At 34.1% G+C, this 11425-nt stretch overlaps 1 protein-coding gene across 5 annotated transcripts in view; it reads right to left on the reverse strand.

Moving 5' to 3' along the window:
* The window catches only part of LOC143246420 (galactosylceramide sulfotransferase-like), a 28352-nt gene extending 17651 nt beyond the window's left edge, over positions 1-10701 (reverse strand). The window contains exon 1 of one of the 5 annotated variants that reach the window (XM_076493098.1): positions 10568-10701. The gene's annotated coding sequence lies outside the window, so the exon portion shown is untranslated. Of the gene's footprint in view, positions 1-3009; positions 3141-10171; positions 10492-10567 lie in introns of those variants that run through there. The other 4 variants (XM_076493100.1, XM_076493096.1, XM_076493099.1 and 1 more) reach the window with 4 other exon arrangements.
* Between the last annotated feature and the right edge of the window lie 724 nt (positions 10702-11425).

Here is an 11425-nt window from a genome sequence, read left to right on the forward strand (position 1 = left end):
AGGTATACTCCACTGGCCTCTCCAATTTCCCTGTAAAAAGGCCTCTATTTTCCGCCTTGGCACAATGAAAGCATATGACTTTTTGAGTCTGATTGTCGAAGTGCAGCCATGGGAACTCATCAAACCTTGGAAGTTAATATTTTGAGATTTTGCTTTCTGTCGTGGTATTTGTTGTGCGTCTGGATGATATGGTTTTCCACACTGTATCTGTGGAGTGTCGGATTTTTCATTACAGCACAAACTTGTTTCACAACTATCTGGTGGTTCATGATGTGCAATAGTTGCACAAGCATTTTCAGACTCGTCCTCTGATGGACATGGTATTTCCTCTGTATGGCAAGTTTCTATTCCTTTGCTTGAGGTTGTTGGATTATCTTCATCTGCATTGTCACTTGTAGTACTAGTAACTGACTTGCAGAACTGTCTAACATCGAAAAGTTTCAGATGCTTGCTTGTCATAATTGGAATCTGTTTCCCAGATGACTCATCAGGTTAAAATAAGTCTTTATTGAAAAACTCTAACGTACAACGAACGAAGATAGAACAGAATGGAAGTAGGACCGAACCGTACAATGCATTTAAGTCGAACGCGCGAACCTCACAGTGACTACCGAGCCGACTGACCGCCTGGGCATCGCTGGGACAATAATGTGTGCCAGCTACAACACAATTGCAAGTTTCTCAAAAAATACTTAAACAATCACAAGTATATTATATTCCTGTTAAAGCTCATCAAAAGGCAAACACGTTGTGATATAATGTCTGTAAGCACGTCTATTAAATAAAAATACCTAAACAAAAACTAGCAATACAATTCGAGTAGAGCCTTCAGGCCGTTGAAATCGCTCCTTTTGTGTTCTAATTATACAATAAAATACAATATATTTACTATCTATGATAAGAGAATATATTGTTACTTTACCATAAAGCACCAGAACTTTATTAGAGAGCGGTGATAATCTGAAATTTCATGGATTAATGAGGGCCACAAACACAGGTCTTATGAGCTCAGATTAAAGGGAGCGGAGGGGGGTGATATAGAGCGCGTCTGGATCCGAGCAGCCCGAACCTGTCGTTAACTGTACACTAAACGTACACTATGGTCAACGACTTCGGCAGCTAAGGAGAGTAAGGCGTTCGACAAAAAACCGGAGGAAAACCGCACAATATACACAAGATTGATGCAGCTACAAGCTTCAAATGGCCTGTCAGATCTAGATCACAGGAGTTTACGCTTGGGAGTAATATTTTCGAATTTCATGCTCTGTTCAATCTGTTGTGATGAAAATTTTACTTAATCTTACACTACGCACAAGACGTAGGTAGATTCTGTGATAGTGCTTGCAAGCCTTGCATGTATACGTACACCTACTAACTGATACTTACGAACTATCGCTTAGATCAAAAAGCTTAGAAGCACGCCTATATTAAAGATGTACATTTCGGCTACCGAAAAAGCCTACATCTAGGCCTAATTATGTAATTCGATTGGTAACAACACGAGAATCACAAGAACAAACACACAATTTGCAAGCCTGTGATTCAATATACCAATTCAACATACCAAACTGTAGGGGCGATGTTTGTATGCACCATACCCCTCATCTAAACTGAAGGGGGACGTATCCTCCATTCCCCCAGGATCTACGCCTCTGTGTATCTGGACCAGATTTCTCAATTCTTGTACTCCCTATTCAAAATTTTCCGCAGATACTAAATACCAATTGGAAGAAAAAACTTCAGTTTATATTACCTCTACAGGGAGGTAGGTATGTTACTTTTCATTTCTTTCTTCTTCTTTTCCAACAATAACAGTCGTACATCACTCCATTTCTGGACCGATCGTCCTAAAACGTGAAAGGCAGATACCTTGGTCTAATACCCTCAGATCTATTTTTATATTTAGGCCCTCCTCTCTATTTCAGAGGTCAAAATTCAAATTATAAAACGTATTTTGGCTTGCAGTTCCTTTATATTTACGCCAACTTAAATGAGACAGCATAAAAGATACCTTAAAACTCCCACAGAACAAAAATATCGTTAAGTGTTTAGCATGAAATTACATGCACCATGTCGAAGAATAGGTCTTATTTGCCCAAAAAATAGCTGTAAAGTTTTGTCATTGTGAAAATATATATGTATATATAGTTACGCAGTAGCTGACTGTCTTACATATTATAAGGTCACATTTTAGCAGGCTCCAATACAGTTTTTTTTTTTTCACAATGAAGTCGAAAGTCAATGTTTATCCTTGGAAACGCACTCTATTAAGTAATATAAACCCGTTTACTGCAGTACATAACTTATGCCTACTGACGAGACTCGTCTTCACCAGTTGACAGAGAGGTAAAGTATCAGTATGTTATTACTGATGTAGGGTAAGTTAAGAAATAAGCAATAACTTACCACGATTGCAAAAAAACTACTTTCATATCACGTAATATTTCAATAATACTTTGAACTAATATTGAACTTTTCGATAAGCCTAGTTTAACAGTAACTTAATTACCAGAAACTTAAACTTACATTTGCTGTACTTAACCCTATGTTATGAGAGTAGTATTCACTTCTATATTATTATAATAAATCTTGGACACTTTCAGCTTACAATATAAATCAACAGACTTATGAGAAAAAAATTATTTTATCCTACCAACTCGTATTCCTCTCATTAAGTTAATACGGAAGTAAATAAGATTACTTTAAAACAGTGTTTATAAATTTATTTAACGTTTGATTATAATGTAAGTTTGCTAACTTGTGGAGAGCCACTGACGTTAGATACAGTTTAGAGCGGTTTTAGCTTACTACTAACATATAGGAAAATTAAGCCTAACTTAAAACGTAACGAAAGCACAAAATAGTGAACAAAAAATGTCTTAAAAAATACAATCATTAAACAGTTAGTTCACTATATAATATCGAATAATAGATAAGACACAATGCCATAATAGTATTCACACACCTAAATTAATTGAAGTTACTTCATGATGATTAAATAAAACAAACCTGAAATATCTCGTAAACATCGTAACATATCGCTATATCTTATTGTTTTGCTACGTTGATAAGCCTTTAATACAAAAAAATTATTACACAACAACGCGCAGGATTCTTCGTCAAAACTTATATTTTTAATTTTATCTTTGGTGAAACGCCATCTGTAGTAAGTATAGATCTCATTAACTGATTAACATCCCTATCACAAAAGCAGTTCAATGTTTTGATGAATTAATAAAGTAATTAACTTGTAAGTTATTGTGAAAATATCCGTTTCAACACTGATTAATAACACAATACAGTTCATTATTCTTTAAAGTTCAAAATGCTGATTGAACTATGAAACTCGATAAAATAAGAAACAAAACAAAAAACAGTACAACTCCAGAAAACAAGGAAATATAAAGCTTATGGAATGTTTTATGCTCAACGTTGTGGCCTTTAGCATTCTACGAGAGTTGCAGCTTACACAATCGATTATAAATAAAACTGCAATACACTCAAATAAAGTGTTTTGTTGTTTTGGTTTTTAGTTAAGCGCAAAGCAACACAATTGGCTGCCTATCCAGCGCTCGTCACAGATATCAAAACTCATTTCTTGCGTTACAAGTCCACAAAATTGCTACTGGAAAGTTAAAGATTCCGAAAATGTTCAGAAAATATTTTGTTTGGACCAATGACCTGTGAGGACACATATTATTCCAAAAAATATATAAATAAATTGCGTGCCTATTTTCTTTCACTATCAGTATATTGAATAGAAGTTTGGTTGTTTGAATTTCGCGCAAAGCTACACGAGGGCTGTCTGCGCTAGCCATACCTAATTTAGCAGTGTAAGACTATAGGGAAGGCAGCTAGTCATCATCACCCACTGCCAACTCTTGGGCTACTCTTGTACCAACGAATAGTGGGATTGACCATCACATTATAACGCCCCCACGGCTGAAAGGGCGAGCATGTTTGGTGTAACGGGGATTCAAACCCGTGACCTTCTGATTACGATTCGAGTGCCTTAATCACATGTCCATGTAGGACCTCAAATAAAGAGTAATGAACGTTAAGTTTTAAACAATATCTTTAAGCCACGATAAGGGATGAATCAGTATATATTATTACAACGTTAGAAAATAGGAAGACAGTAGTTTCTAAATTGTTTAATTCATAAATAAGCTAATATTATAAATAACTGGTTAACTTTGAACCATGAATTTAAAAAAATCCTTTAAAAATCTCACATCTCACAGAACAACAAAAATACAATATAATTGGTGAAATGCGAATTCCTAAATAAAAATAAAAACGGGAAAAGTTTATTTTAAGGTTGTCAGTCAGTATTTAAATTTATTTATGGCTTTTCCCCTTCAACAGATATAACTTCTTTAAACTTTCGGCCCTAAACTGTGTTTTTCTGTAGTATACGAATCGCGAGAGGATTTCCGGTATTTATTCACAAAATGTTTTTCTAAGGCCCGCATCTTCTTTCGAGATTTTATAAGGTGTCGTAGTGTTTAGTAAACCAACTCCATTGGTCTGCTTGTCTCTCCCACATAGGTAAGTAAACAATATAAGAGTTGCGCCAACCTCTTGACGAATAAACGACCGAGACGGACTAGACAAAAAAATTGAGTGGGAGCTGTATCTTGTGAGGACACAAGGAAGTGAATCAACTTTAACAGGAATCATTGTTCTTTGGGTGAAAAAGCTACAGGAGGAGGAGGCTAAGGCGCATTTTGGAGTAATTTCAGCGAAAGAAAAGTTCCATCTTACCTCGTTCCTGGTCCACATACGAAACTATATTGTAGACAGCATTCTGGATATTACAGCAGTCACTCAATGCACAGTCTTTCGAAAAACTTTTTTTTTTAACTGATTAATTTATAGAAATGCGGAATTTGGCAAGGAAGTATTCTTTTATTCTTTTCATTACACTAAGTTTCACTGAAGTAAAGCTACGGACTATTATCACTGTGACGTAGATATTAAGCAAGGATGTTTGAAGACTAATGACATCCATCATGGGAAATTGACTACTACCACTATCGTCAGTCTGTCACAGTCAAAGATAGTAGTTCTTCATGATGGCTTTACCTGTAGGTCCAGAGATGACTGAAGATACTGATAAGGAATCGACAGACTCTTTTGCAATTTGAGGATGTGTGCATGTCCAAGTAGAATAGGTGATCCTGGATTGTCGATCGAAGCCACGACATACTATCTTTGCTGTTACAACTTATCCATTTCCTGTTGTCGTCATACGATTTCAAAATCCTGAGATCGATCGCAGTAAATATGATTCCACTGGATGTGTTTATCCAATCAGGAAATGGTTATACAGAATGTGTTTATGGATGGAGTCCTTTCTGGCCCTCTCTCCATATGGGGTGTGAAGAGCGAATTCCAAAGAGAACTGCTCAGTTGCAGTGCAATTGCCGAAAAACATTTAAGTGCCACACGACCTTCTAGTAATGTCGCCTTCGAGCCAGTTGATTACTAGGAGTTAATCTTCCTTCCACCATTACCAGATGAAAGCCGAAAGGCTCGAAGCAAGTTCTGAAATATATTGATTACTTGGAAAATAGCCCCACCCAGTAGCATAGCGATATGTCTATGGACTCACTACACTATAATCCGGGTTTCTATACCTGTGGTGGGATATCTCAAATAGCTCATTGTGTAGCTTTGTGCTTACTTATAAACAAAACACAGACACCCATGAAAGATGCTTGTGAATGACTTATTTTATCGTGGTGAATCCGTTTTACATTGACTTCAACACGAGTTTTGACAGAATGAGACTATGCTCCAATGGCTAGAAGACAAATACGACTGGTGGCTTGCTCTGCTGCACTTTGCATCATAAGAATAACTGTCAAATCACGATATTTTATCTGGCAGTTGTGGTGCTGTTGATTATTAGCTTCCCTCTAGTCTATCGTCTCAAAATTAGGGGTCTAGTCCAAATAGCCCCAGAATAATTTTGCGAGAATATTAGGAAAACATTCATATGTTAATTCATTTTGGAGGTTCTTGATATGGGTATGGCAATGGGACAAATAACGGAACCAACACGACTAACAAAATTTCTAGTAAAGTTTTATGTATGCTTCGAAATGTTAGTTATTGTTACTAACGTTTGTAAATCTATACACACTTCTTAACTGATACTCTTTAAATACAATTATCGATAGAACATTGTGCACATTCATTACAACATTAAGGGCAGATATTTAAAGAATATGAAAAACCATAATATTTTAAGCCATAAGTCCTTGAATACATATCACCTTTTTCAGTATGTCGAGAAATTCCACTTGTAGAGAAATATATATCACCTTTTTATATTCCTTGTAATATAAACAACTTCGTCAGCAAAGTCAAAAGAATCTAAATACTTGAAATCTTAGCATAGAATACACAACACCAAGTGTAGCATATGAAATGCTATTAAAAGAACATTATTTGTTTTAGAACAAAGCCGCGTTGGGCTTTCCGTTATGAAAAACTCGGGTATAAAAACCCGATTTGTAGGGTTATAAATCCCCACAATTAACACTGAGCCACCATGAAGGGGAGCTTTGTTACAAACTAAAAGCTCATGACGTAATTGTAATTTAATTATTACTGTTCTCAGTAATGAATATAAAACAGTTAAGTTGCACTATATCTTATACTGTATTGCATACTTTTTAGTTAGATGTTTGTTTTTAGTGTTATTGAGGAAATAAAATTCCAAAGGGGAAAAAAAACATTACTGTAAAAAAAGCGTAGTCAGTAATTCGCTTTATATTGAAAATTACTTCAATTATGGATTACAAAGCTATTTTTCTTATATATCTCATTAATGGAGTAATTATAACGACAATACAAGAATACCTGTTTAAGGAAGGAAAAATTGCAAAAAAGGACAGTTTTATATGATATCTTCTTAACTTCTTTCTTATTAAGCCCCTAACGACACCATTATGTACTAACTACATACCCTACTTTGGGGAAAGTAATGTGTTTTTGTTTTTTTATAGTAAAGTAACATTAGGCTATCTACTTGGTCCACCGAGGGGTATCGAACCCCTGATTTTAGCGTTGTAATTTCGTAGACTTACCGCAGCCCCAGTGGGGGACGGAAAGTAATGATTAATTCATTTTATTAATTAAGTACTTGTATATTTAAATTGAAAGCCACAAGTCTATAAAAATTGGAATTGTACCACCTTTCAAGGGTTTTTAATTTCTCTTCTAGAAGAAAACAATCCTGAAACACAGAAGCCCACTTACATCGTCGGATATTTTTCAGTTACCCTACCACAAATTAAAATAACCGAGCTACCCAGCTCTGGAGGATAACAAACATAAGATGCGCACATATAACAGATAAGCAAGCAAGACACACAAAACTTTAGTAAGATATAAAACGATTTCGATCTTACTGGAAGTCATAAATAGCTTACTGACAGGCCCAAATAATAGGAAATTTTGTCTTTCGTTAATTAATTTAAATAAATGTTTTATTGGATCATAACAGGAGAACAAACAGAATAATATCCAGTAAGACAGAGGGTTTAAGAAATTCAATGAGAGAAGGAAAATATGATTAGAACAATAGCTGACAAAGGAAATATTACTTTGTCACGTGAAAAATATCTACAATTAAGGCGGTTATTTTAAAAGATTCAATAAATTTATAACAGTTAATAAGTTTGCAATTTATGGAAATTTTAACTTAAATTGTCAAATAAATCAATCTGTTAATTAGACATACGTGCGACTTCAAGCTAACATGTTTGCTCTTTGAAAATACCACATTCATATGGTAATATGATGGAACACAAAATCAGTTTCTACGAAGCCTATATTTCCCATTCTAATTCTAGGTTAGTCAAATGGTTGGAAAAAAAATTAACACAGTATAGTAGGTTTAGTAATTAACGTTTTATTAGAAATAGCCTTTAATTATAACGATTTATTAGAGTATTGAGACTTTAATATTTTACTTAGCACCTTTGATATAACTTCATTTTACTGAAAATGTTGGTAAAATAAAATACAATTTTAGTTTTTAATTTCGCACAAAGCTATACAAGGGGTATCTGCGCTAGCCGTCCCTAATTTAGTAGTATAAGACTAGAGAAAAGGCAGCTAGTCGTCACCACCCATCGCCAGTTCTTAGGTTACTCTTTTTACTAACGAATAGTGGAGATTGATCGCCACATTATGTCGCCCACGGCTGAAAGGGCTAGCATGTTTGGTGTGACGAGAATTTGAACCCGCGGATCCTCGGATTACGAGTCGTGTGCCTCAACCACCTGGCCATGCCGGGACCTTTAGTTTTGGAATTAATTAGTAAAGCTGAAAATAACAGAAGCATCACACTGGATCAGCTTCTGCTTCAATCTATTTAAGCATGCTGTGACTGAAACTTTTTCAATAAGCGACAATATTTATAAGCAGCTAAAAGGACTGCGTTCTGGTAGCGAACTTGCAGCAGTATTTTCTAACATGTTTCTCAAAAACAACAACAAAACAAGAAAACAACGACCCATCACCAGTGAATTACTCCATTCAAGGTTTTGAGTTTGTGGATAATGTGTTTGTTCGTTTACTGGATTTTTAAAAAAAGTGTGTATATATATTCTTTTCTACGTCTTAATACGTTATATTTTAAAGATTTATCTAACTTTAAATAATTGATTTTATACAGCTTTAAGAAATATTCAGTAAATAGACTTGAAAGCAAAACGAAGGTTGTTAAAGAATGTTCCATACACATGAAAAATTTTCAACAGGAAATAGTGGATCAATGTGTAACAAACTGCCTGTTTTACCAAATGTGAGACACAAAGCAAGAGGGCAATCAGAGTCCACCAACAGGATAGGGCCAACTGTATATCAGAGTACTTACCTTGATAGATACTGAAGGTTTCGATGCTCGTGTACAGACATGGCACAAATAAATAATTTTGTAGCTTTGTGCTTAATAAATAGCAAACAAAACAAATAGAACGTGCAGTACTAGGAGGTTAAGGGACCTTAATGCATTTTCATAGTTTTTTTTGTGTTTTTTTTTTTTATCACGTTTGGTGCAACCGTTATTTTAAGGGATTAAAAATAAAAATTTTGTGTGCAAGAAATGAAAATAACGAATATTTTAAAATTTGGATGCTATATACAACTTATTGGTATAGTTTAAAAGGTACCATGCAACCTATAACCATTCGTCTTTTTTATTATTTTTAATATGAGGAAGTATATAATCAAAATAACCGTTTTGAATAGTGAAAGAACCCCAGAAGTGCAAGGGTCCAATCACTATCGTCTTTCTCATGCTTTAATACTGTGACTGGTCACAAATGTTTCAACACTCCACTCGTACAAAGCAAAATAATAAATGGTAAAATGATCAAAATTATATGATAATTATTTATTGTTAACAATAATTTAGAACAATAAATAAGAAGATTATAAAACACTGTTAATCTAAAATGTAAATTACACAATCACAGGACAGTGCAAAAATCAATTAATTGTAAACTTTGACTATGTAATTACGCAACTAAAAATATATGACAGCAGTGGTTCTTATTTTGTTACACAATAATAAATTTCTACGCAAAAAATATTCCACTCAATTTTTTATTAACATATGAAGACCACGAAATATCGTCTGTATAAAAACATCTTAACATCCCTTTACATATTTAATAGTTATTATTTTATACAGAAAACCTAACAAAGTATTTTATTCCCTTCAGTTATTCAACTGATTTTTATATTATAGACGAGTATCAGATTGACTTTCACACACAGTGGTAGTTTATCAAATATGTTAGTCAATAAATTATTAATAAGTCGATTCTAATTAAACGTAAACTAACTCTATGGATCAGAACTGGAAAGTAACTTAAGAGGTAAAAATCTACCGTTGTATAACAAACCAGAAGTAAACACATCATAAATCAATCCACAAAAAACAATTGAAACTACCACGGTCACGAAGAATTGATTCATCATTTTCGTACTCGCGTTACGATCATTATCGACGATATTTTCGCCAATTTATTACTATATTTCACGTAATTCAACAAACTAAATCTTTGTAAATAGATTTACTGGTGCAAAATAATGTTGTTTAAGTGTAATATCAACAATAACTGATTTTTAAATCACTATAACTTACTTACAAAACGCATTAATCCAGTTGGTTAGTTCTACTAGGATGCACAGTTTGCCAATACGCGAAACCTGAATACAAACGAAACTTCGGAAGCATTTGCAGGAGTGCATTTGAACGACAGATAAAAAGAACATTGCAAATACATAAAACCCATGTATCACCAATAAGTAAATAATAACTTGAGAAATATAACAATACTAAGAGAAAAAATATAAAATTTGTATTGACTCTTTAAAATTTTTTGACTGATACTGTTAAGTCATTTTTTCTAACATACGGGTACCCTACTTCTTTAAGCACAAATTCTGCCAGTCGTGTGATAGAATATGTTTCACCCCTTGTTGAATAATTCATTTCCTCTAATTCCGTAATAAATATCTTACAAATATTATTACTCACGTGTTTCCAGAAATTTGTTTTAGAAATGCATATAGTTACTATTAGAATTAAATACTTGTATAAATAAATGTATTCAAAAAACGAAGATAAACTTAAAATAGGAAGCAGTCTCGTTCTTCAACTGTAAGTCAAGCTATGTTAATAAACATATTGAAATAAAATGTTAAAGAGGGAGGAAGAATTATTAGTTTTGCACAAGTAAGAACTTTAGTTGCAGGTATACGTACAGTTATGTTGTAGTCATTTTAGATAAGTAAAAAATTTCGTTTGGGATAATTTACGATTTTCTGGCACAACTTTGTTTCTCTGTGTTTGTAAATTTAAAAAAATATATTTAAATACAAAGTGAAGTATCCGTTCTACGTCCGAAGCATAAGGTTTAAATGTAAGGCTTGATATAATAAATTAAATCAAGAATTTATATTTATGTGTATAACTATTTCAAGCACAATTAATTTACTTTACAACTAATCTATTTCAAACCTCCTTTATTCCACATACAGAAACGGTGTTACTTTTACTTTACTATAGCTTTAGTATTTGTTGATAGTCTGAGTGCTTCTTGACAGTTTGTTTATTTGTTTTGAATTTCGCGCAAAGCTACACGAGCCGTCCCGAATTTAGCAGTGTAAGACTAGAGGGAAGGCAGCTAGTCATAACCACCCACCGCGAACTGTTGGGCTGCTCTTTTACCAACGAATAGTGGGATTGACCGTAACTTTATAACGCCCCCACAGCTGAAAGGGCGAGTATGTTACGAGAATTCGAAACCACGACCCTAAAATTACGAGTCGAACGCCTTAACCCATCTGGCCATGCCGGGCCCTTCTTGACAGACAACATTAGAAGCTCAAGAAG

The sequence above is a fragment of the Tachypleus tridentatus genome, chromosome 3 (genome assembly GCF_004210375.1).
Source record: "Tachypleus tridentatus isolate NWPU-2018 chromosome 3, ASM421037v1, whole genome shotgun sequence".
Lineage (NCBI taxonomy): Eukaryota > Metazoa > Arthropoda > Merostomata > Xiphosura > Limulidae > Tachypleus > Tachypleus tridentatus.